Source organism: Cherax quadricarinatus, chromosome 46, assembly GCF_038502225.1.
Source record: "Cherax quadricarinatus isolate ZL_2023a chromosome 46, ASM3850222v1, whole genome shotgun sequence".
NCBI lineage: Eukaryota > Metazoa > Arthropoda > Malacostraca > Decapoda > Parastacidae > Cherax > Cherax quadricarinatus.
Window position 1 is genome coordinate 18,065,342 of NC_091337.1, and position 23,187 is coordinate 18,088,528.

The window sequence follows — 23,187 nt, forward strand, 5'->3', positions numbered from 1 at the left end:
CACCTGTACAACACCTGTGCAACACCTGTGCAACACCTGTGCAACACCTGTACAACACCTGTGCAACGCCTATACAACAACTGTACAATACCTGTGCAACAACTGTGCAACACCTGTACAACGCCTGTGCAATAACTGTGCAACACCTGTACAACACCTGTACAACACCTGTACAACACCTATGCAACACCTGTACAACATCTATACAACACCTGTACAACACCTGCACATCTATGCAACACCTGTACAACACTTGTGCAACATCTATACAACACATGTACAACACCTGTACACCTGTGCAACGCCTGTACAACACCTGCACAACACCTGTTCAACACCTGTACAACACCTGTGCAACACATGTGCAACACCTGTACAACTCCTGTCCAACAACTGTGCAACACCTGTACAACACCTGTGCAACACCTGTACAACACATGTGCAACACCTTTGCAACGCTTGTACAACACCTGGCTATCTTGTGATTGGCGGATCGTCTACAAAACAATGATACCCAGATGTTGCAGGTGTTTCTAACTCGTCAGCATGGCATTAGAATGCATTATGTACTGTCTTCAAAGTTAGGTGAGGTTGCTACTTTGATTTTGATAATGCAATTAGAAGTGTACATTGCAAGTCAGGAGAAACATGTCAGTGTACAATCTGCATATGCCAGACGACCTTCACACACATAGCATACGCAACGTGCTGGTGGAGGGCTCTAGATCCTAGGATCTTGAGGTATCATTCTCCTTCCTCTGAGCTAAACCTGTTTACCTCGTTTCCTCCCCTTCCGGGCGCTGTGTGACGCTTCCGGGTTTAGCGCTTGGTGATGAGGTCGTTGTGAGGAAGTCGTGGTGATGTCGCGATAGAGGTAGTGGTAAGGATGTCGTGGTGATGAGGTCGTTGTGAGGAAGTCGTGGTGATGAGGTCGCGATAGAGGTAGTGGTAATGATGTCGTGGTGATGAGGTCGTTGTGAGGAAGTCGTGGTGACGAGGTCGTGATAGAGGTCGTGGTAATGAGGTCTTGGTATAGGTCGTGGTGATGAGGTCGTGGTGATGAGGTTGTAGTAATGAGGTCGTGGTAATGAGGTCGTGGTAATGAGGTCATGGTGATGAGGTCGTGGTGATGAGGTCGTAGTAATGAGGCCGTGGTAATGAGGCCGTGGTAATGAGGTCATGGTGATGAGGTTGTGGTAATAAGGTCATGGTGATGAGGTCGTGGTGATTAGGTCGTAGTAATGAGGTCGTAGTAATGAGGCCGTGGTAATGAGGCCGTGGTAATGAGGTCATGGTAATGAGGTCATGGTGATGAGGTCGTGGTGATGAGGTCTTAGTAATGAGGTCGTAGTAATGAGGACGTGGTAATGAGGCCGTGGCAATGAGGTCGTGGTAATTAGGCCGTAGTAATGAGGTCGTTGTGATGAGGACATAGTAATGAGGCCGTGGTAATGAGATCGTGCTAATTAGGCCGTGATGATGAGGTCGTAGTAATGAGGTCGTAGTAATGAGGCCGTGGTAATGAGGCCGTGGAAATGAGGTCGTGGTAATTAGGCCGTGGTGATGAGGTCGTTGTGATGAGGTCGTGGTAATGAGGCCGTGGTAATGAGGCCGTGGTAATGAGGCCGTGGTAATTAGGCCGTGGTAATGAGGTCGTTGTGATGAGGACATAGTAATGAGGCCGTGGTAATGAGGCCGTGGAAATGAGGTCGTGGTAATTAGGCCGTGGTAATGAGGTCGTGGTAATGAGGTCGTGGAAATGACGCCGTGGTAATGACGCCGTGGTAATGAGGTCGTGGTAATGAGGTCGTGGTAATTAGGCCGTAGTAATGAGGTCGTTGTGATGAGGACATAGTAATGAGGCCGTGGTAATGAGATCGTGCTAATTAGGCCGTGGTAATGAGGTCGTGGAAACATAAACACATATGCAGTTTAATGTGATCCTTTATTGACAACGTTTCGCCCACACAGTGGGCTTTTTCAAGTCACACACAGATCTACCTGGGGTGGAAGGTACGGGAGTATTTATAGTCATGTTCAGAATGTTGAGGTCAGGTGCATTCTTCCTCAAGGAACTCATTGCTGCAGATTCTGAGTGCGCGCAGGAAGAAGCCTATAATTACACCACGTTTAGTTTTGGTGTCGTGGTGAGAGTAGAAGTGGAGAAGATCGTTTTGGTTGGTTGGTTTTTGATAGATTTTAAAACGAAGTTCATGGTCAGTTTTGCTTCTTCCTGCGTGCACTCAGAATCTGCAGCAATGAGTTCCTTGAGGAAGAATGCACTATAATTGAACAAGTATTTTCTAAACTCCACTATCCTCGTCACTTCATCAGAGACTGCAGACGGCGGGCATTAAACATCTTCAACACACCCAGAGAAGACACTGCCGAGAAGAGATACATAGTCCTCCCCACCAACTCCATTGCCAAACATGTTTCCAACATCTTTTCCAATACATCATTCCAAGTCTCTACCTCCACAACCACGACCATCAAGGACATCACCAGTAGTAGACAGGACAAGCTTCCATCCTCTGCAGGGGTATACATAATCCCTTGTAATGACTGCAACAAATTATATGTGGGCGAAACATCAAGAGACCTCCAAACACGTATTTCAGAACACCAATATGCAAGCAGGACTGACGATACAAGGAATGCCTGTGTACAACATCGCAATTCACACAACCATTTAATTAACTACAGAAACTCAAGACTTATAGCCACAGAAGACAACACTCAATACCGAAGAATCCTGGAATCATCGCTTATCTCTATAACCAACAATTTCAACCAGAACAATGGCTTCTATAACATAGCTGAACCACTCGCCAAGAAACTTCTTCATCGCTATCCCACATAAGAACATAGAACACTGCAGAAGGTCTACTCACAACTTGCCCAATACCCCTGCCAAGCTACCCACCCGGTGGATCATCAGATGCAGCATTCTCCACCTGACCTCAGCATTCTGAACCTGTAATAAAGTTGGTAGAATTACCGACAATATGTAAAGTAAAAGGACACAAGTGCAACTAATGTGACATTTATTGTGGCAACGTTTCGCTTGATAAAGCTCCTGGAGAGCGAAACGTTGCCACAATAAAATGTCACATTAGTTGCACTTGTGTCCTTTTACTTTATACATTCTGAACCTGACTATAAATACTCCCGTACCTTCCACCCCAGGTAGATATGTGTGTGACTTGAAAAAGCCCACTGTGTGGGCGAAACGTTGTCAATAAAGGATCACATTAAACTGCATGTGTTTATGTTTCCATTGTGTCGTTATTTTATACCATTTATTTTTTTTCGTAATGAGGTCGTGGTAATGAGGCCGTGGTAATGAGGCCGTGGTAATGAGGCCGTGGTAATGAGGCCGTGGTAATGAGGTCGTGGTAATGAGGCCGTGGTAATGAGGCCGTGGTAATGAGGCCGTGGTAATGAGGCCGTGGTAATGAGGCCGTGGTAATGAGGCCGTGGTAATGAGGCCGTGGTAATGAGGTCGTGGTAATGAGGCCGTGGTAATGAGGCCGTGGTAATGAGGCCGTGGTAATGAGGCCGTGGTAATGAGGCCGTGGTAATGAGGCCGTGGTAATGAGGCCGTGGTAATGAGGCCGTGGTAATGAGGTCGTGGTAATGAGGCCGTGGTAATGAGGCCGTGGTAATGAGGCCGTGGTAATGAGGTCGTGGTAATGAGGCCGTGGTAATGAGGTCGTGGTAATGAGGCCGTGGTAATGAGGCCGTGGTAATGAGGCCGTAGTAATGAGGTCGTGGTAATGAGGCCGTGGTAATGAGGCCGTGGTAATGAGGCCGTGGTAATGAGGTCGTGGTAATGAGGCCGTGGTAATGAGGTCGTTGTGATGAGGCAGTGGTAATGAAAAATTCATTTCCATTTTCAGATTTACAAATAAATTTTATTTAAATCAAAGTGTAGCCTCAGTGTGGCTTCAAGTTTGCGATAATAATAATAATAATAATAATAATAATAATAATAATAATAATAATAATAATAATAATAATAATAATAATAATAATAATAATAATAAAGTGTTTATTGTGAATAAATTTGTTTAATTTTTGCCTATTTATAGACTATTCAAAAAAATATTTGGGGTTACCCCACTTACTGTATACCCGGAGGGTGTTAGGTAAGATACATATGCAACAGTTAGGTATCTTTATTTCGAAACGTTTCGCCTACACAGTAGGCTTTTTCAGTCGAGTATAGAAAAGTTGATAGAAGAAGTTACTTGAAGACGATGTAATCAGTCCATCACCCTTGAAATTTTGAGGTGGTCAGTCCCTCAGTCTGGTATTGTTTCAGACTATGGAACAATACTCTTCTCCAGACTGAGGGACTGACCACCTCAAAACTTCAAGGGTGATGGACTGATTATATCGTCTTCAAGTATCTTCTTCTATCAACTTTTCTGTACTTGACTGAAGAAGCCTACTGTGTAGGCGAAACGTTTCGAAATAAAGATACCTAACTGTTACATATGTCTTACCTAACAACCTGTCGGTATTTTATACCATTTGAATGTTCATACCCGGAGGGTGTTCCGGGGGTCAACACCCCCCGTGGCCCGGACCGTGACCAAGCCTCGCGGTGGATCAGATTCTGATCAACTAGGCTGCTACTCCTGGCCGCACGTAAACCTCATGTGGTAATATACAAGTTGTATATCTCCATCTTAATTTTATACTTTTCTTAAGATTTTCCTGATATTTTATGGCATATTTTTGACTTCTGGTTTATATACTAGTGTAAATATAACTCTTTTTACATTATGTTAAGTTAAAAGTATATTAATTAATGCATAAGAGTTTAAAGGAGTTTTGCTTAACTAACTACCATTGTTCATCGTGTTATCTTAGTGGACATACACTTAAAGATAACTTTAAATCCCGTTCTTAGAGATTCAAAGTTTTTCCGTAATTGTTTCCAGGCACTCGAAAAGTGTTTATTTTTTTTTCTAATTAAGTCAAATTAACCTAATTTGGACTTAGCAAGTACAATTTTTAAATTAATGGTTTAGAAAGCCGGTCAACTGGTAAAAAAAAGACACAGCAACCATTGTTTTTCTCGGTATTGAATTGATAAAGTCACTGGTGGGCGAAACGTCTCCACAATAAAGTGTCTTATTCTTCCTAGAAGAATAAGACACACACGTGTCTTATTCTTCTAGAAAGTGCAGTTCCTGCCTTTGCAAGATAGTCAGGGATGTTGTACACAGATCAGTTGGGATGGCGATGCTCGTCCACTTCGCTAAACTTACCTACGAAGTGATGGTGAGTGTGTCTTGGTGGGACCCCCCACACTGGAGTGATGAAAAACAGCTGATAAAATGTTTTAAATCATATAAACTACCACAATTGCAACCTTTCTCTATAAAATTCCATTATAAAGGCTATTGAACAAGTACCACGGGAATCAAGGTACTGTGTTAGGTTCCGCTAACATCTTTATGCAGTAAGCACACTTGACAGGCCTCACTGTATAAGTGTATTCAACACAATATACATAATTGTGCTTTCTGTTTTACTGTTCATGCATTGAGTGTCAGCAGGAGGCATCAGCAACACCAGTCAGCCATCAATGAATGTCAGCAGGAGGCATCAGCAGCACCGCTGTCAGCCAGGACTGAGGACGCAAACGTCACATTAACTTGTCCTTCAGGCAAGTTCTTGTTTGGAACTGATGCGATGAAACTCGGATCAACACTTTGTCGCTGTAAATAATTATCAGAATTAAGTACCGGTTTGATAATTGTAAAAAAGTATTTAATTTGTGGCCACGGTGACACAGGGTGAATTACAAGGTGATTTATAGAGCAGAGCGCTGCGCTGCTGTCCATGGCTGCTCTAACACCTCTCTTCTAAGACATATAGAGCAAGGTTTTATTGAGTCAACGTTTCGCACAAGAAAAGATTTAATGACTTAATAAAGCTCTTCTTGACCGAACGTTGCATTAATATTGGTTTGCTCTGACTTAAAGAATATAAGCACAGTGCTATTGTTGGACCAAGTGACCAAAAACCTGCTCCTAGGACAAGAATCTCATGACGTTTCGGTCCGTAGTGAACCACTTACAATGGTCCAGGATGGACCAAAAAGTCGTCATAAGGTTCTTCTCCCACCAGCAGGTTTCTTGGTGTATCGGTCTGACGTAATTTTTTTTCTCATGCTGATTTGGCACTCTGTCTACCACCCAACATCTCTTATGTGTTCGCCTCGACGACTCTCCTTCATTCACAGCTTTTCTGTGAACCAACGTCACTTCTTGTTTACCCCCGAGAGCCAGATCCGCGCCGCACCTTCACTCGGAATTAGCATAATCAGCGAGCTTCCAGCTGCCCTCCCCACAACCCGACCCCTGAAGCAAGGTTTAACTGCCTCTCCCACACCCTCCCAACCTTCCTGCAAAGCCTCAGCAACCCACACCACCCACTCAAGATGTTGTTACTCTCTTGGGGGACCCCAGGACCGATTCTCCCAGCAGCCGCAGCATCCCATCTCTCAAAGCCCTCACCAGAGACTATCACACGGCCCAAACAAATTTCTTATGAAACTAAGTTCTCTTAAGGACCGGTAGCAGCCAAAGGAACCTAGAAGAATGTCCCATTGGCTCATGGGCCAAATCTTATAGGTCTCTATCAACTATCTCAAGGGACTAAGGGGTCAAGGGGTCATTCTTATGGGTCCCTATCAAAGGTGGTATCTTCGACACCCCCGTGTTGTTCGTCCATTCATAAAACAGTGACACAAGGCCAGCAACGCCTGAGTTTCCCACCTTGACAAGTGTCCAGGGCCCCAGAGCCTCGCCCTGCCGCACCTTCATTCAAAATATTTTAGCAAACACTCGTCACCTGTTGTTTACTGGCACAGGAGTGGAGCCGCGACGCGCCTTTATAAATAATATCAAGATAAACAGTGACGGAAGCGAAGGACAAACATGGACTGACACACAATACTGGCTGTGTTTTTTATCGAAGTTGGTGTTTGGGTTCTGTTGCATGAGTGTGTACTCACACACCTGTGTTTGTGAGCACCGAACTCTAGCTCCAGGACCCACCTCCTCGATATTCTCCTGAATGTCACAGTAGCATACTTAGACTCTGGGATCTCCTCGTATTACATATATTTGTAAAACCATGTATGAAGTGAGCAGCCCTTAAGCTTCCTCATAACGTGTCTGTAACCGGTCTGAGGGCCAGAATTCCTCGGTGACTGCCTTATCAACCAGGCGGTAGGTTCGCAGAGCAGTCACAACCTGGCTGATCATATACCTGGATCATGCAGTGGTCCAGAGTCTTCTTGAAGACGAATGTACACTGAAGAACGTCTTCGTAATATTTTCACGATCTTATGGCCAAAGAATATCTTCCTTCGGCCCAGTTCCTTGTCTACATGTTTCTTAATTAAGTTTCATTCTTACCACTAGTGAAGTGCTAGTGGGCACACTGACACTTGATCCTACAATGGTATTATGTTTCAACAACCACGTCCATAACCATAGAACTGTTTACCTGAAAATGCAAAAACAAAGAAAGTTTGGAGTGCGAACTGCTGCCATAATGTTGTGACAAACACTTCCTTCATCTGTAGTAAATGTTTATGTAAACACATTGTAAATCTTTATTATTGTTCCACCACTGATGTTCCACCACTGATGTTCCACCAATGATGTTCCATCACTGATGTTCCATCACTGATGTTCCATCACTGATGTTCCATCACTGATGTTCCATCACTGATGTTCCATCACTGATGTTCCACCAATGATGTTCCATCACTGATGTTCCATCACTGATGTTCCACCACTGATGTTCCACCACTGATGTTCCATCACTGATGTTCCACCAATGATGTTCCACCAATGATGTTCCATCACTGATGTTCCATCACTGATGTTCCACCACTGATGTTCCACCACTGATGTTCCACCACTGATGTTCCATCACTGATGTTCCATCACTGATGTTCCACCACTGATGTTCCATCACTGATGTTCCATCACTGATGTTCCACCACTGATGTTCCACCACTGATGTTCCATCACTGATGTTCCATCACTGATGTTCCATCACTGATGTTCCACCACTGATGTTCCACCACTGATGTTCCACCACTGATGTTCCATCACTGATGTTCCATCACTGATGTTCCACCACTGATGTTCCACCACTGATGTTCCACCACTGATGTTCCACCACTGATGTTCCACCACTGATGTTCCACCACTGATGTTCCACCACTGATGTTCCATCACTGATGTTCCACCACTGATGTTCCATCACTGATGTTCCATCACTGATGTTCCATCACTGATGTTCCATCACTGATGTTCCATCACTGATGTTCCATCACTGATGTTCCACCACTGATGTTCCATCACTGATGTTCCACCACTGATGTTCCATCACTGATGTTCCATCACTGATGTTCCACCACTGATGTTCCATCACTGATGTTCCACCACTGATGTTCCATCACTGATGTTCCACCACTGATGTTCCACCACTGATGTTCCACCACTGATGTTCCACCACTGATGTTCCACCACTGATGTTCCACCACTGATGTTCCACCACTGATGTTCCACCACTGATGTTCCACCACTGATGTTCCACCACTGATGTTCCACCACTGATGTTCCACCACTGATGTTCACATGTTCCATCACTGATGTTCCACCAATGATGTTCCACCACTGATGTTCCATCACTGATGTTCCATCACTGATGTTCCATCACTGATGTTCCATCACTGATGTTCCACCACTGATGTTCCACCACTGATGTTCCACCACTGATGTTCCACCACTGATGTTCCACCACTGATGTTCCACCACTGATGTTCCATCACTGATGTTCCATCACTGATGTTCCACCACTGATGTTCCACCACTGATGTTCCATCACTGATGTTCCATCACTGATGTTCCACCACTGATGTTCCACCACTAATGTTCCACCACTGATGTTCACTGACCACTGATGTTCCACCACTGATGTTCCACAACTGATGTTCCACCACTGATGTTCCACCACTGATGTTCCATCACTGATGTTCCACCACTGATGTTCCACCACTGATGTTCCACCACTGATGTTCCACCACTGATGTTCCACCAATGATATTCCACCACTGATGTTCCATCACTGATGTTCCATCACTGATGTTCCACCACTGATGTTCCATCACTGATGCTCCACCACTGATGTTCCATCACTGATGTTCCACCACTGATGTTCCACCACTGATGTTCCACCACTGATGTTCCACCACTGATGTTCCACCACTGATGTTCCACCACCGATGATCCCACTGATGTTTCACTGATGTTCCACCAATGACCACTGATGTTCCACCACTGATTTTCCACCACTGATGTTCCATCACTGATGTTCCACCAATGATGTTCCACCACTGATGTTCCATCACTGATGTTCCATCACTGATGTTCCATCACTGATGTTCCATCACTGATGTCCCACCACTGATGTTCCTGATGTTCCATCACTGACGTTCCACCAATGATGATCCACCACTGATGTTCCATGTTCCATCACTGATGTTCCACCACTGATGTTCCACCACTGATGTTCCACATCACTGATGTTCCATCACTGATGTTCCACCACTGATGTTCCATCACTGATGTTCCACCACTGATGTTCCACCACTGATGTTCCATCACTGATGTTCCATGTTCCATCACTGATGTTTCCACCACTGATGTTCCTGATGTTCCATCACTGATGTTCCACCACTGATGTTCCATCACTGATGTTCCACCACTGATGTTCCATCACTGATGTTCCATCACTGATGATGTTCCACCACTGATGTTCCACCACTGATGTTCCCACCACTGATGTCTCCATCCCACCACTGATGTTCCACCACTGATGTTCCATGTTCCACTGATGTTCCATCACTGATGTTCCGTCACTGATGTTCCATCACTGATGTTCCATGTTCCATCACTGATGTTCCACCACTGATGTCCATCCATGTTCCATCCACCACTGATGTTCCATCACTGATGATCTTCCATCACTGATGTAGTACCACTGATGTTCCACCACTGATGTACCACCACTGATGTTCCGTCACTAATGTCCCACCACTGATGTCCCACCACTGATGTTCCACCACTGATGTTCCATCACTGATGTCCCACCACTGATGTTCTACCACCGATGTCGCACCACTGATGTTCCAACAGTGACGTTCTATCACTGATGTAGTACCACTGATGTCCCACCACTAATGTCCCACCACTAATGTCCCACCACTAATGTCCCACCATTGATGTCCCACCACTGATGTTCCACCACTGATGTTCCATCACTGATATCCCACCACTGATTTTACACCACTAATGTCCCAACACTGATGTTCCATCACAGATACTCCACCACTGATGTTCCATCACTTATGTCCCACCACTAATGTCCCACCACTGATGTCCCACCACTGATGTTCCACCACTGATGTTCCACCACTGATGTCCCACCACTGATGTTCCACCACTAATGTCCCACCACTAATGTCCCACCACTCATGTTCCACCACTGAGGTTCCATCACTAATGTCCCACCACTGACGTCCCACCACTGATGTTCCATCACTGATATTCGACCACTGATGTTACACCACTAATGTCCCACCACTGATGTTCCATCACTGATATTCCACCACTGATGTCCCACCACTGATGTTCCACCACTGACGTCCCACCACTGATGTTCCATCACTGATATTCGACCACTGATGTTACACCACTAATGTCCCACCACTGATGTTCCATCACTGATATTCCACCACTGATGTCCCACCACTGATGTTCCATCACTGATATTCCACCACTGATGTTCCACCACTAATGTCCCACCACTGATGTCTCACCACTAATGTCCCACCACTGATGTTCCATCACTGATATTCCACCACTGATGAACCAAAACTGATGTTCCACCACTGATGTCCCACCACTAATGTCCCACCACTGATGTTCCACCACTGATGTTCCACCACTGATGTTCCACCACTAATGTCACACCACTGATGTCCCACAACTAATGTCCCACCACTGATGTTCCATCACTGATGTTCCACCACTGATGTCCCACCACTAATGTCCCGCCACTGATGTCCCACCACTGATGTCCCACCACTGATGTTCCACCACTGATGTTCCACCACTGATGTTCCATCACTGATGTTCCACCACTGATGTTCCACCACTGATGTTCCACCACTGATGTTCCACCACTGATGTTCCATCACTGATGTTCCACCACTGATGTCCCACCACTGATGTCCCACCACTAATGCCCCACCACTGATGTTCCACCACTGATGTTCCACCACTGATGTTCCACCACTGATGTTCCATCACTGATGTTCCACCACTGATGTTCCACCACTGATGTTCCACCACTGATGTTCCACCACTAATGTCACACCACTGATGTCCCACAACTAATGTCCCACCACTGATGTTCCATCACTGATGTTCCACCACTGATGTCCCACCACTAATGTCCCGCCACTGATGTCCCACCACTAATGTCCAACCACTGATGTCCCACCACTAATGTCCCACCACTGATGTTCCACCACTGATGTTCCACCACTGATGTTCTACCACTAATGTCACACCACTGATGTCCCACAACTAATGTCCAACCACTGATGTTCCATCACTGATGTTCCACCACTGATGTCCCACCACTAATGTCCCACCACTGATGTCCCACCACCGATGTTCCATCACTGTTGTTCCACCACTGATGTTCCACCACTGATGTCCCACCACTAATGCCCCACCACTGATGTTCCATCACTGATGTTCCACCACTGATGTTCCATCACTGATGTTCCACCACTGATGTTCCACCACTGATGTTACACCATTAAAGTCCCACCACTGATGTCCCACCACTAATGCCCCACCACTGATGTTCCACCACTGATGTTCCACCACTGATGTTCCACCACTGATGTTCCATCACTGATGTTCCACCACTGATGTTCCATCACTGATGTTCCACCACTGATGTTCCACCACTGATGTCCCACCACTGATGTTCCACCACTGATGTTCCACCACTGATGTTCCACCACTGATGTTCCACCACTGATGTTCCACCACTGATGTTCCACCACTGATGTTCCACCACTGATGTTCCACCACTGATGTTCCACCACTGATGTTCCATCACTGATGTTCCACCACTGATGTCCCACCACTTGTCCCACCACTAATGCCCCACCACTGATGTTCCATCACTGATGTTCCACCACTTATGTTCCACCACTGATGTACCACCACTGATGTTCCACCACTGATGTCCCACCACTAATGTCCCACCACTGATGTTCCACCACTGATGTTGCACCACTGATGTTCCACCACTAATGTCACACCACTGATGTCCCACCACTAATGTCCCACCACTGATGTTCCATCGCTGATGTTCCACCACTGATGTCCCACCACTAATGTCCCGCCACTGATGTCCCACAGCTAATATCCAACCACTGATGTCCCACCACTAATGTCCCACCACTGATGTTCTATCACTGATGTTCCACCACTGATGTTACACCATTAACGTCCCACCACTGATGTCCCACCACTAATGCCCCACCACTGATGTTCCATCACTGATGTTCCACCACTGATGTTCCATCACTGATGTTCCACCACTGATGTTACACCATTAACGTCCCACCACTGATGTCCCACCATTAATGCCCCACCACTGATGTTTCATCACTGATGTTCCACCACTGATGTTTCACTATTGATGTTCCACCAGTGATGTTCCACCAGTGATGTTCCACCACTGATGTTCCACCACTGATGTTCCACCACTGATGTTCCACCACTGATGTTCCATCGCTGATGTTCCACCACTGATGTCCCACCACTAATCTCCCGCCACTGATGTCCCACCACTAATATCCAACCACTGATGTCCCACCACTAATGTCCCACCACTGATGTTCTATCACTGATGTTCCACCACTGATGTTCCATCACTGATGTTCCACCACTGATGTTCCACCACTGATGTTCCATCACTGATGTTCCATCACTGATGTTCCACCACTGATGTTCCACCACTGATGTTCCATCACTGATGTTCCATCACTGATGTTCCACCACTGATGTTCCATCACTGATGTTTCACCACTGATGTTCCACCACTGATGCTCCATCACTGATGTTCCACCACTGATGTTCCACCACTGATGTTCCACCACTGATGTTCCACCACTGATGTTCCACCACTGATGTTCCATCACTGATGTTCCACCACTGATGTTCCACCACTGATGTTCCACCACTGATGTTCCACCATTGATGTTCCACCACTGATGTTCCACCACTGATGTTCCACCACTGATGCTCCACCACTGATGTTCCATAACTGATGTTCCACCACTGATGTTCCACCACTGATGTTCCATCACTGATGTTCCATCACTGATGTTCCATAACTGATGTTCCACCACTGATGTTCCACCACTGATGTTCCATAACTGATGTTCCACCACTGATGTTCCACCACTGATGTTCCACCACTGATGTTCCATCACTGATGTTCCATCACTGATGTTCCACCACTGATGCTCCACCACTGATGTTCCATAACTGATGTTCCACCACTGATGTTCCACCACTGATGTTCCATCACTGATGTTCCACCAATGATGTTCCACCACTGATGTTCCATCACTGATGTTCCATCACTGATGTTCCATCACTGATGTTCCACCACTTATGTTCCATCACTGATGTTCCATCACTGATGTTCCATCACTGATGTTCCATCACTGATGTTCCAACACTGATGTTCCATCACTGATGTTCCATCACTGATGTTCCATCACTGATGTTCCAACACTGATGTTCCGTCACTGATGTTCCATCACTGATGTTCCACCAATGATGTTCCACCACTGATGTTCCATCACTGATGTTCCATCACTGATGTTCCATCACTGATGTTCCATCACTGATGTTCCGTCACTGATTTTCCATCAGTGATGTTCCATCACTTATGTTCCATCACTGATGTTCCACCACTGATGTTCCATCACTTATGTTCCATCACTGATGTTCCACCACTGATGTTCCATCAGTGTTGTTCCATCACTGATGTTCCACCACTCATGTTCCATCAGTGATGTTCCATCAGTGATGTTCCACCACTGATGTTCCATCACTGATGTCCCACCACTGATGCTCTACCATGGATATCCCACCACTGATGTTCCACCAATGATGTTACATCACTGATGTAGTACCACTGATGTTCCATCACTGATGTTCCATCAGTGATGTTCCATCACTGATGTTCCACCACTGATGTTCCATCACTGATGTTCCACCACTGATATTCCATCACTGATGTTCCATCACTGATGTTCCACCACTGATGTGCCATCACTGATGTTCCACCACTGATGTTCCACCACTGATGTTCCATCACTGATGTTCCACCACTGATGTTCCATCACTGATGTTCCACCACTGATCTTCCATCACTGATGTAGTACCACTGATGTTCCACCACTGATGTACCACCACTGATGTTCCGTCACTAATGTCCCACCACTGATGTCCCACCACTGATGTTCCACCACTGATGTTCCATCACTGATGTCCCACCACTGATGTTCTACCACTGATGTCGCACCACTGATGTTCCACCAGTGACGTTCCATCACTGATGTAGTACCACTGATTTCCCACCACTAATGACCCACCACTAATGTCCCACCACTAATGTCCCACCATTGATGTCCCACCACTGATGTTCCACCACTGATGTTCCATCACTGATATCCCACCACTGATTTTACACCACTAATGTCCCACCACTGATGTTCCATTACAGATACTCCACCACTGATGTTCCATCACTGATGTCCCACCACTAATGTCCCACCACTGATGTCCCACCACTGATGTTCCACCACTGATGTGCCACCACTGATGTCCCACCACTGATGTTCCACCACTGAGGTTCCATCACTAATGTCCCACCACTGATGTTCAACCACTAATGTCCCACCACTAATGTCCCACCACTGATGTCCCACCACTGATGTTCCACCACTGATGTTCCACCACTGATGTCCCACCACTGATGTTCCACCACTGAGGTTCCATCACTAATGTCCCACCACTAATGTTCCACCACTAATGTCCCACCACTAATGTCCCACCACTAATGTCCCACCACTGACGTCCCACCACTGATGTTCCATCACTGATATTCCACCACTGATGTTACACCACTAATGTCCCACCACTGATGTTCCATCACTGATATTCCACCACTGATGTCCCACCACTGATGTTCCATCACTGATATTCCACCACTGATGTTCCACCACTAATGTCCCACCACTGATGTCTCACCACTAATGTCCCACCACTGATGTTCCATCACTGATATTCCACCACTGATGTACCACCACTGATGTTCCACCACTGATGTCCCACCACTAATGTCCCACCACTGATGTTCCACCACTGATGTTCCACCACTGATGTTCCACCACTAATGTCACACCACTGATGTCCCACAAGTAATGTCCCACCACTGATGTTCCATCACTGATGTTCCACCACTGATGTCCCACCACTAATGCCCCGCCACTGATGTCCCACCACTAATGTCCAACCACTGATGTCCCACCACTAATGTCCCACCACCGATGTTCCATCACTGATGTTCCACCACTGATGTTCCATCACTGATGTTCCACCACTGATGTTCCACCACTAATGTCCCACCACTGATGTCTCACCACTAATGTCCCACCACTGATGTTCCATCACTGATGTTCCACCACTGATGTTCCACCACTGATGTCCCACCACTAATGTCCCACCACTGATGTTCCACCACTGATGTTCCACCACTGATGTTCCACCACTGATGTCCCACCACTAATGCCCCGCCACTGATGTCCCACCACTAATGTCCCACCACTGATGTTCCATCACTGATGTTCCACCACTGATGTTCCACCACTGATGTCCCACCACTAATGTCCCACCACTGATGTTCCACCACTGATGTTCCACCACTGATGTTCCACCACTAATGTCACACCACTGATGTCCCACCACTGATGTTCTATCACTGATGTTCCACCACTGATGTTACACCATTAACGTCCCACCACTGATGTCCCACCACTAATGTCCCACCACTGATGTTCTATCACTGATGTTCCACCACTGATGTCCCACCACTAATGCCCCACCACTGATGTTCCATCACTGATGTTCCATCACTGATGTTCCACCACTGATGTTTCACTATTGATGTTCCATCGCTGATGTTCCACCACTGATGTCCCACCACTGATGTCCCACCACTAATATCCAACCACTGATGTCCCACCACTAATGTCCCACCACTGATGTTCTATCACTGATGTTCCACCACTGATGTTACACAATTAACGTCCCACCACTGATGTCCCACCACTGATGTCCCACCACTAATATCCAACCACTGATGTCCCACCACTAATGCCCCACCACTGATGTTCCATCACTGATGTTCCACCACTGATGTTCCATCACTGATGTTCCACCACTGATGTTCCATCACTGATGTTCCACCACTGATGTTCCACCACTGATGTTCCATCACTGATGTTCCACCACTGATGTTTCACTATTGATGTTCCACCAGTGATGTTCCACCAGTGATGTTCCACCAGTGATGTTCCACCATTGATGTTCCACCATTGATGTTCCACCAGTGACGTTCCACCACTGATATTCCATCACTGATTTTCCATCACTGATGTTCCACCAGTGATGTTTCACTATTGATGTTCTACCAGTGATGTTCCATCATTGATGTTCCACCATTGATGTTCCACCACTGATGTTCCACCACTTATGTTCCACCACTGATGTTCCACCACTGATTTTCCACCACTGATGTTTCTCCACTGATGTTCCACCACTGATGTTCCACCACTGATGCCCCACCATTGGTGTTCCACCACTAATGTTCCACCACTGATGTTCCACCACTGATGTTCCACCACTGATGTTCCACCACTGATGTTCCACCAGTGATGTTCCACCACTGATGCCCCACCACTGATGTTCTACCACTGATGTTCCACCACTAATGTTCCACCACTGATGTTTCACCACTGATGTTCCACTACTGACGTTCCACTACTGATGTTGGACCACTGATGTTCCATCTTTCATGTTCCACCACTGATGCCCCACCACTGATGTTCCACCACTGATGTTCCACCACTGATGTTCCACCACTGATGTTCCACCACTGATGTTCCACCACTGATGTTCCATCACTGATGTTCCACCACTGATGTTCCATCACTGATGTTCCACCACTGATGTTCCACCACTGATGTTCCACCACTGATGTTCCACCACTGATGTTCCACCACTGATGTTCCACCACTGATGTTCACTGATGTTCCACCACTGATGTTCCATCACTGATGTTCCACCACTGATGTTCCATCACTGATGTTCCACCACTGATGTTCCACCACTGATGTTCCACCACTGATGTTCCACCACTGATGTTCCACCACTGATGTTCCACCACTGATGTTCCACCACTGATGTTCCACCACTGATGTTCCATCACTGATGTTCCACCACTGATGTTCCATCACTGATGTTCCACCACTGATGTTCCATCACTGATGTTCCACCACTGATGTTCCATCACTGATGTTCCACCACTGATGTTCCACCACTGATGTTCCATCACTGATGTTCCACCACTGATGTTCCACCACTGATGTTCCACCACTGATGTTCCATCACTGATGTTCCACCACTGATGTTCCATCACTGATGTTCCACCACTGATGTTCCATCACTGATGTTCCACCACTGATGTTCCATCACTGATGTTCCACCACTGATGTTCCACCACTGATGTTCCACCACTGATGTTCCACCACTGATGTTCCACCACTGATGTTCCACCACTGATGTTCCACCACTGATGTTCCACCACTGATGTTCCATCACTGATGTTCCACCACTGATGTTCCATCACTGATGTTCCACCACTGATGTTCCATCACTGATGTTCCACCACTGATGTTCCACCACTGATGTTCCACCACTGATGTTCCACCACTGATGTTCCACCACTGATGTTCCACCACTGATGTTCCACCACTGATGTTCCATCACTGATGTTCCACCACTGATGTTCCATCACTGATGTTCCACCACTGATGTTCCACCACTGATGTTCCACCACTGATGTTCCACCACTGATGTTCCACCACTGATGTTCCACCACTGATGTTCCATCACTGATGTTCCACCACTGATGTTCCACCACTGATGTTCCACCACTGATGTTCCACCACTGATGTTCCACCACTGATGTTCCACCACTGATGTTCCACCACTGATGTTCCATCACTGATGTTCCACCACTGATGTTCCATCACTGATGTTCCACCACTGATGTTCCACCACTGATGTTCCACCACTGATGTTCCATCACTGATGTTCCACCACTGATGTTCCACCACTGATGTTCCACCACTGATGTTCCACCACTGATGTTCCACCACTGATGTTCCACCACTGATGTTCCACCACTGATGTTCCACCACTGATGTTCCACCACTGATGTTCCACCACTGATGTTCACTGACCACTGATGTTCCACCACTGATGTTCCACCACTGATGTTCCACCACTGATGTTCCACCACTGATGTTCCACCACTGATGTTCCACCACTGATGTTCCACCACTGATGTTCCATCACTGATGTTCCACCACTGATGTTCCACCACTGATGTTCCATCACTGATGTTCCACCACTGATGTTCCACCACTGATGTTCCACCACTGATGTTCCACCACTGATGTTCCACCACTGATGTTCCATCACTGATGTTCCACCACTGATGTTCCCACCCACATCACTGATGTTCCACCACTGATGTTCCACCACTGATGTTCCACCACTGATGTTCCACCACTGATGTTCCACCACTGATGTTCCACCACTGATGTTCCACCACTGATGTTCCACCACTGATGTTCCACCATGATGTCCCACCACTGATGTTCCATCACTGATGTTCCACCACTGATGTTCCACCACTGATGTTCCACCACTGATGTTCCACCACTGATGTTCCACCACTGATGTTCCACCACTGATGTTCCACCACTGATGTTCCACCACTGATGTTCCACCACTGATGTTCCACCACTGATGTTCCACCACTGATGTTCCACCACATGTTCCATCACTGATGTTCCACCACTGATGTTCCACCACTGATGTTCCACCACTGATGTTCCACCACTGATGTTCCACCACTGATGTTCCACCACTGATGTTCCATCACTGATGTTCCAACACTGATGTTCCATCACTGATGTTCCATCACTGATGTTCCACCACTGATGTTCCTGATGTTCCACCACTGATGTTCCACCACTGATGTTCCACCACTGATGTTCCACCACTGATGTTCCACCACTGATGTTCCACCACTGATGTTCCACCACTGATGTTCCACCACTGATGTTCCATCACTGATGTCCCACCACTGATGTTCCACCACTGATGTTCCACCACTGATGTTCCACCACTGATGTTCCACCACTGATGTTCCACCACTGATGTTCCACCACTGATGTTCCACCACTGATGTTCCACCACTGATGTTCCACCACTGATGTTCCACCACTGATGTTCCACCACTGATGTTCCACCACTGATGTTCCATCACTGATGTTCCACCACTGATGTTCCACCACTGATGTTCCACCACTGATGTTCCACCACTGATGTTCCACCACTGATGTTCCACCACTGATGTTCCACCACTGATGTTCCAACACTGATGTTCCACCACTGATGTTCCATCACTGATGTTCCACCACTGATGTTCCACCACTGATGTTCCATCACTGATGTTCCACCACTGATGTTCCATCACTGATGTTCCACCACTGATGTCCCACCACTGATGTTCCATCACTGATGTTCCACCACTGATGTTCCACCACTGATGTTCCACCACTTATGTTCCACCACTGATGTTCCACCACTGATGTTTCACCACTGATGTTCCACCACTGATGTTCCACCACTGATGTTCCATCACTGATGTCCCACCACTGATGTTCCATCACTGATGTTCCACCACTGATGTTCCACCACTGATGTTCCACCACTGATGTTCCACCACTGATGTTCCACCACTGATGTTCCACCACTGATGTTCCACCACTGATGTTCCACCACTGATGTTCCATCACTGATGTTCCACCGCTGATGTTCCACCACTGATGTTCCACCACTGATGTTCCACCACTGATGTTCCACCACTGATGTTCCACCACTGATGTTCCACCAGTGATGTTCCACCACTGATGTTCCACCACTGATGTTCCACCACTGATGTTCCACCAGTGATGTTCCACCACTGATGTTCCACCACTGATGTTCCACCACTGATGTTCCACCACTGATGTTCCACCACTGATGTTCCACCACTGATGTTCCACCACTGATGTTCCACCACTGATGTTCCACCACTGTGTAAAGACTCCTAGTGGATAAGCTCCATATATCACCTTCTTTAACAGTCAATGTTTACTAGAGGTATAATAATGTCTTCCTAAGGTTCAACATTGCTCTCCTCACGTTATTATCAGTAATTAATAAGTCTGTCACCCAGTAATTATCATTACTATTAAGGTTAGTGTCTATTAACGTCATTATCTATCTAACTAATTAGTCAAACAATCTATTTCTTAACTATATTATAATAACTTGATTTACCATGTAGCATTAACTTTAATATGTAACATTAGTTAGCTTATAGCATCTCATTCTTCTGAACCTTCGTTTATTACTAGCACTAACCCTAGTTCTACTCTGCCCTAGGTACTGTGCATACTAGGGGTGCATACTAGCACTGTTCTAGTACTAGTATTTTTAATGTATATATTATTGGTTTAGTGCGGGCTCCACACTGGTGTTGGATGCTCGAGGAATATAATATCTTGAACGACTGCGTTCACATGTTAGCCAACTTTGCGTAAGTCTCTGAGGCTGGTTGCTGATCAGCAGGGAGGTGCTGCTTTATGTGGCACTGCTGCTGCATCCAGCAGCAGCAACAGCAACAGCCTCACTGATCAAGGAGGACTGACTGCTCTTCAGGGATGGTAATATCTTGGTGTGCCTGCCATCTTCACGTACCCTGGTACCTTCCCTCTTTGCTTACTATCGTATTTCTTTAAGTTCTTCTTTTTTATTACTCTCTGTTTACTGTCCTCTTGCTTTAAGTTATTATTAGTTCTCTCTATTTGTCCTCTCTTTCTTTCAGCTCTTATTCTCCTACCTTGTTCCTTCTTTGCCATTGTTCTGGCTCTTAACTCTCAACCTTCCTGCTTGTTCCCCGTGTGTCAGTCTTGACTCTCAGTGCTCCACCGACTACCATGTGATATCACCGTCACATCTATTTTTGAAGTCGTGTGTGGAATCCGCTTCCATTATGTCATCATTCAGCTCATTCCACTTTACTGCACTCACACCGAAAAAATACTTTCTGATATCCTTTTGCGCATGCGCGCGTGTGTGTGTGTGTGTGTGTGTGTGTGTGTGTGTGTGTGTGTGGCATGCAAAGAGTATGTTACATTTTAGTCGGCTTATTTCACACTCCCATATAGATTGCCTCCCAACCAGCGAACTGGGTGCTAAGGGTTTAACGATCAATAGGGTATCCGTCGTTAAATCAGTACGTTGGTTCAATGACTAATCACATGCAAGCCCACCAAAGCTGAACCAACGTGGTTTACTTGCGGTAAGCATTGGCAGACTTGCCTACCTGCTGGTTGAGTACGGTACACTCTCTCTGGCTTGTTTTGTCATCTGTCACCATGCTGTACACTTATTATTCTATCTGTACATATTGTACATACCTGTATATAGGGGGTGAAGGCAAAACATACATTATAGTCTACTGCTGAGCTTTGTTTGCTCAATATTCCCATTACGACCAGGTCTCACAGGTCGTTCATTACCTGTGTGTGTAATAGTGTGTGTGTGTATTTTGTTTTGATGGATATCTCAGGTGATATGCTCGCTACTTTGCTCACCCTTAGGTCCGTTTCCTGGAGTGAGGTTTACAGTCTATATCCCCTTTGCATCTGCTGGAGCTAATATCTAACAGCCACTTGCTAGACCAATCCTGCAGCTTGTTCAGGTTCATTTGTAATATTTCCTGGTATTTTTCAGTCTGTCTTCTCCATTAATTTCACATCTGTAAACATGAATACCTCTGACTGTTTCGTCTGTCAAGTCGTTCACATACACTAGAACTGGAACCGGTCCTAGTACTGATCCTTGTGGAACCTCACTCGTCACACGGGCTCATTCCGATACCTCGGGTTGGATTTGTGAAAGACGTGCCTAGTATGAACCAACGAGCCTGCTGCAGTGTTCCTCTCTTACGTTCTTATAATTACTTAAAATTTCCTTCCTGTTAACTCTTCCTCGAATTACTGAAGTGCCTTCCCTGTTATTCCTGCCCGCCCCTCCATCTTCGGTCCTGGTTTCTTGTGCGGTACTGCATCTGCAACCTTCTTTAAGTCCAAAAATATACAGTCCCTGCATCTGTCTCTAGCGAGTGTGTGAGGCACGGTTTATCATGTCTAAAACCGTGATGGTTGTCGTTCATGAATGAAAACCAACTATGATAACTACTCTTCTGATAATCTTCTCAATAACCTTGCATGCTATGCATGGCCTGTAGCTTAATGTTCCCTGTCTTTCTTCCCTTTATTAAATAATCCAACTATATCTGCTATTTTCCACGCCTTCGGCAGTTGCCGTGTCCAGTGACTTGAAGATTGTGGTTAGTGGCTTCCACAGTGCTTCTGCTTCTCTCAGAACCCATGGTGAGTTATTTTCCCGTCCCACTGACTCAAGGTAGCTACCTACCTCGCTCACCAGTTTCCTCTAGATTTCCTGTGTGTGCAAGTGTAGCCATGCGTTTTATGTGTGTTTTATTCGTGTTTGTGTGCAGGTGTAGCCATGCGTTTTATGTGTGTTTTATTCGTGCTTGTGTGCAGGTGTAGCCATG